Below are 5,747 nucleotides of genomic sequence, written 5' to 3'. Positions count from 1 at the left end.
CGATGAAGCCCACGACATGGAACGGGTGTTCCAGAAGATAAACATCGCGACGCGGATGATTTCCTTGAAGGATACGGATTACTTGAAGCCCACGACGTGGCACATCTGGCCACGACATGGCGTGGGTTTTTGAGGATTATATAAGTCCTCCTGATTATTACGAAAAGGAGAAGCTTTTGGCAGAAGAAAAGAGTTCCAGGAGACGATTAAGAGCGAAAGAAAGGTGCTGGAAGAGGGTTTTCAACACCAAAAGAAGTAAAGGTTTATATTTTAGTTAAATAAGAACATGTCTTTCATTAGTTTTAGCTGTTTTGGTTTAGTTGCTATGATGAGCAGCTGAATCTAGCTACTCTTGTTTAGCTAGATGAAGCTTTGAACTTATGAATAGTTATATGCTTATGGATTAAGTTTAGTTGGTAAAAATTGCTTGTGTTTGATTTGTATAACCTAGCATGCTATTATTTGCTTATCTAATTGCTTGATTGCATGTTCTGTGTAGCTTAGTGACCATTAAACCGCATGAACCTGTTTACCTAATGATTTAGTGAACATTGAATTGTTAGAGCTAGGATTGACCAATCTTAGTTAGTAATTAGAATAAATAAAGCTTAGCTGTGCTAGAGAACGTGTATTGTGACCATAATTGCGTTTATGCAACAAATCTTACATAGCATATTTACATTCATAATTAGTTATGTGTTTAATTATGTGTGAACATACATGGTTTGACATGAATTAGTTAATTATTGGTAAGATAGAACTAAATTACTAATACAACTAAAAACCAACTTAATAATCCGTAATCATTAGTTAGCCATAAGGGAGAAGTGGATTCAAACTAAACAAGAGTATGTTTTTATTTATTGAATTTGATTTAAGTTCATCTGATCTTGTAAAACCAGATAAAACCCCTTATTAAACTTGTTAATAAATTAGGTTAATTTAATAGTAAGTAAATTAATTAGAACACCGTTCCCTGTGATCGACACCCGACTTACCCAAGCTATATTGTAATCTGACTAGGTACACTTCCTATAAGTGCATAGTTAGTTAAGTTTTTGCGCACATCAAGTTTTTGGCACCGTTGCCGGGGAACGGCTTAGTTTTTAGCTTATTTATTTGCATTAAATTGATCGATCCTTCTTGTGGAGTAAAAACCCACAAAAAGTTAATTTTTCAACAAAATAATTTTTTTCTGGTATTCACAGAGTCCGCGATGTGGCACTACTCTGGCCACGACGTGGACAGTTAAAAACTAGATTTTTTTTGTTTGAAGTTAGTTTTTCTTATTTTAGTTTAGTTTTACGTTTTTAGTTTAGCAAGTTGCAGGAGTTCATGACCAGAAGCTCAAACACACACTTGGTGCCACTACTTGAAGACCCCGAGTCTGCACTTCACAAGAAAAAGACGCCCTTGCAAGAACTGAAGTCAACTTTTTCTAGGAAGTCGGGAAAGAAGACAGGAGATTCAAGTTCATCAGCAAAGCACAAGAGAAATCTTGAGCATTTGGATCATACACCAGTCCAGACGGAGTCCGAAAGCGATACCGAGCCAGAATTTGAAGAACACACAAGCGAACCCGAGAACGAGCCAAGGAACGAGATGGTAGCGATGAGGAAATGTCCATGGGAGCTTACAAGAAGTGGATTCGAGAAGATGTGGGTCCCGGTTTAGTCCAACCCGCAATACCTGCCACTGCCACATTCGAGCTGAAGGGACACATATTGACCACACTGAAGGACATCCCATTTTTCGGGAAAGATCATGAGGATGCTTTTAAGCATCTAGATGAAGTCAACGACATTGCAGATTACTTCAATGTCCTAAATGTCAACAGAAACACAGTCTTGCTTAGGATACTTCTCATCACTTTCAAAGGAGCTGCTAAGGAGTGGTTGAAAGCTCTCCCACCGGGCACAATCACCACTTGGGCTCAAATGCATGAGCAATTCCTGGACCAGTTTTGCCCACCATCCAAGATAGCCAAACTCAAGAAGGCAATAGCCAACTTTGAGCAACAGCCGGGGGAGTCACTATACGAAGCATGGGAGCGATACAAGGGCTTGCTCAGAAATTGCCCTCAACATGACCTAAATGAGCAGCAAGAGATGTCAATCTTTTATGATGGGGTCAATGTGATGACAAGACAACTCCTTGATTCTCAAGGACCGTTGACAAAGAAAAATACAAGGGAGGTCAAGGAGCTAATTGAAGAATTCGCGAAACACTCTCGCGAATACCACAACCCAAGGCAAGATGAAATCAAAGGCAGTAGAAGGGCCCAGACTGAAGAAATTGCAGCTGTCATGGCCATGCTGAATAACATGGATTGTAGGATAACACAAATGGACCAGTCGATACATGCCATAAGAGTGGGGTGCGAAAGATGCAGTGGTCCACACTTGACCAAGGACTGCAATATAGATGAGTTTGGGAACAAAAGAGATCAAGTGTGCTACTCTAGTGAGGATAAGTTTGATGAGGACTGGAGGAAACCGAAGAAGGCGTGGCTGCCATATGAAGAGTATAAGAAGCCAAAAGAAGAGAAATATAGGCAGACAGGTTGAGGCCTTTATCAAAAGGAGCAGCCACCGGCCGAGAAGAAACCCGACCTAGAGACCATTTTGATGAAGTTTATGGAGGCTTCGGAAAGAGACACGATGCTACTGATTCCGCCATCATGGAACAACAAACTTTGATAAAGAACCAGCAAGCCTCCATCCATAACCTTGAAGTACAATTTGGTCAACTAGCCACTCTAGTTCATGAAAAATTGTCCCCGAAGAATCCCGAAGTAAAGACCTAATCTCACGTAATGGCCATCGATACTGAAGAAGATGCAATATCTGAGTTCCTGGAGGAATTGGAAGAAGAACCGCAACAGCCCAAGAAATCAAGGATCAAAAATGGAAAAAGTGCTGAACCAGGCTTGCCACGACGTGGCACTCCTCTAGCCATGATGTGGCGCATGTCTGATCAAAAACCTTTTGAGCCCGTTCCAGCTTATCAGCCACCTTTTCCATTTCCCACCCGAGCTGCACTTAGTCTACTGGAGAAGGAGCATTTAGAGTATGTAAAGCATGTGAAGGGGATCCCAATTAATACCCCCTTTGTCGAGTCCTTATCCAAAGCTCCCGAGAACCAGTGCAAGACTTGATAGACACTCGAAGGCAATTAAAGAAGCAGTCTACAGTGATTCTAAGTGAATAAACTTCAAAAGTTGTGTTGGGAGAAACACCAGAAAAGATGGGGGATCCTGGACGCCTCACTCTTCCATGTGATTTTGGGAATAAAATGAAGGTTAATGCTTTAGTCGATTCTGGGGCTAGCATTAATCTAATGCCTTTTTCATTTTATCAAAAATTGGAGATTAAGAAAATGAAGGCTACAAAAATGAAGATTCACATGGCGAATCGTTCGGTGACACAACCTCGCGGCATCGTGGAGGATATTTTGGTAAAAATGGGAAATTTTGTTTTTCCAATAGACTTTGTAGTCTTAGACATGAAAGAAGATCCGGATGTTCCAATAATCCTTGGCCGGCCATTGCTTAACACTGCTGGAGACCTTGTTGATATTCGCGAGTCCAAGCTCACTTTGAGGGTTGGAGATGAACAAGAAGTCTTTGGGATAAAAGATGACTTTCAAGAAGATAAAGAAGAGGTGTTCACAATTAATGAAGAGAATGAACTAGAAGAACTAGAAAAGCTTATGGAAGAAGAGATAAAGGCAGTTCATCAAGTCAAGAGGACAAAACCGAGGGCATCTGTTTCGTATTTGATTGAAGTCAGAGCTTACAAGAGCCCGCCTTCTTGGGTGAGCGAAGAGGACGAGGAAATGAATAGTGATGAAGAGGAGGTCACTTCAAGAGTAACAAATCCAGTGGTGAAAGAGGAGGAGAATGCTATGGAATGCAAGGAACAAACGAAGGGCACAAAACGCAAGCTTGAAGAAGATGGAAAAGCTAAAAAGGAGAATTCAAAGAAGGCGTATAAAAGGAGAGTTCAAGCTTACAAACGGCGGTTCAAGGAACAAAAGATCCTGGTGGCCGACTCTTCCGAAGATTCAACGTAAAAGGCACGGAGTCCAGCTCAAGACTCCAAGAAAAAGAAGCGCTTCTCGAGAGGCAACCCGAGCTTGGTTTGCATTTTCTTTTCTTTTAAATTTTTTTTCTTTAGCTTTTAATTAGGAAAGACATCAATTCATCATCTAAAAACTGATAATTGGTAAAGAATTAGTTGTGGGGAACTTTAAATAATGAATGATATGCAAAGTAATTAGTTAATATGTTAGAGTTTATTAAAAATTTTGCATTTGGCAGTTTCCACGATGTGGGCATAGCCAGCCACGTCGTGGGTTGAAATGGAAACACGGGACTATAAAGCAGATTTAAGGTTCACGACGTGGGCATAGCCAGCCACGTCGTGGCCTTTAAAAAATCAGGGGGGGGGGGGGGGCATTTCCTTAATTAAAACCCTTTGACCAATAAGCCCCAATCATATTGGAAGCTACCGCAAGAACAGGAACAACAGAACCCTACAGCTAATTTTTTAATCTACTTCCAATTTCCTTGCAAGATCTTGTCAATTAATCTACTTGGTATGTGTTTTACTCATTATTTTGTAGTTAGTTCTTCCAATTTCAAGTTTTCATGGTTAGGGTTTGTATGATTCACGAAATTGGTTGAATCTAGTGGTTGATTTTAGATTGCATGTCATTTAAATGTCCATAGGAACAAACCCCAAACACTAATTTTGGTAGAAATCGCTTATAAAAAGACTGATCCAGAAGCTGTTTGTGATGCGGCCCACGACGTGGCATAGCCTAGCCACGTCGTGACTTCTGGCAGACCCATTTAATATGTTTTAATGCTTTGGATGTTTGCTGTTTTGGTTTGCTTTTGTATGCAGAAATGGGACCACGATGAGCTGTTCCACAGGAGGAAAACCCGATAGATGTAGCAAGCATACATCCATTATACCAGTTTCCTCAAAACATTCCCCGACCGTTGCTAACTACGTAAGAGAATCGGCTTGGATGGCTGTATAATAGGGAGTTTGCAATAGCCCCAATTATCAATTGGGGATGCATTGGTGGAGTGGGAATGGTAGCTGAGTTGGAACGTTATTGGTCGAAGACTTATGTTGGAGATCAATTTTCGTTCACTTGTCACGGGTGGAGGAATTTATTTGCCATTCAAGAACCCGTGTACCGGGAATTATCGGTGGAGTTTTTCTCTACCGTATGCTTCGAGGAACGCACCCTTGATTTCACCTACAACCGGGCACTGGTGTTTCGTTTAGGTGGTGTATATCGAGAGTGTAGTCTTCGGGAATTTGCTTGGCGTATGGAGCTCTATACAGAAGTGGAGACGCAATCTCCGTTTTTCATTCCGTTCTTGCTTGGATGTGTTCGAGATTTTGCTCCCGGTACTTTGGATGTGCAGTTCTGGCAGGGCATTTCTAACCATGAGTACAACACTCGTGACTCGAGTGAGTCACAAATTCGGAATCCTGTTTTCCGATTTTTGCACCGCCTTATCACTTTTTCAATAAATCACAAGCATCATGGTGATAAAGTCCCCATTGAGAATCTATTTTATTTATGGACTCTTATTACCCCGGGAGTTTGTTGTGATTTACCTTATATGTTGGCGAGGTTCATGGGGAAAAGCGACCAATTCTAGGCCTGAAAGCCCGATTACTGGGGGGCATTTGGTTACTCGCCTGGCTAGGTCATATCATATT

General features: G+C 41.2%; 1 non-coding gene across 1 annotated transcript; it reads right to left on the bottom strand.

Annotated features, from left to right (window-relative positions):
* Positions 1-1,985: 1,985 nt before the first annotated feature.
* LOC111902081 (small nucleolar RNA R71) lies at positions 1,986-2,092 on the bottom strand. The gene has a single exon (XR_002853668.2). It is a non-coding gene; the product is annotated as a small nucleolar RNA R71 (small nucleolar RNA).
* Between the last annotated feature and the right edge of the window lie 3,655 nt (positions 2,093-5,747).

The sequence above is a fragment of the Lactuca sativa genome, chromosome 9 (genome assembly GCF_002870075.4).
Source record: "Lactuca sativa cultivar Salinas chromosome 9, Lsat_Salinas_v11, whole genome shotgun sequence".
Classification (NCBI taxonomy): Eukaryota; Viridiplantae; Streptophyta; class Magnoliopsida; order Asterales; family Asteraceae; genus Lactuca; species Lactuca sativa.
This window is presented reverse-complemented; position numbering and strand designations above follow the sequence as displayed.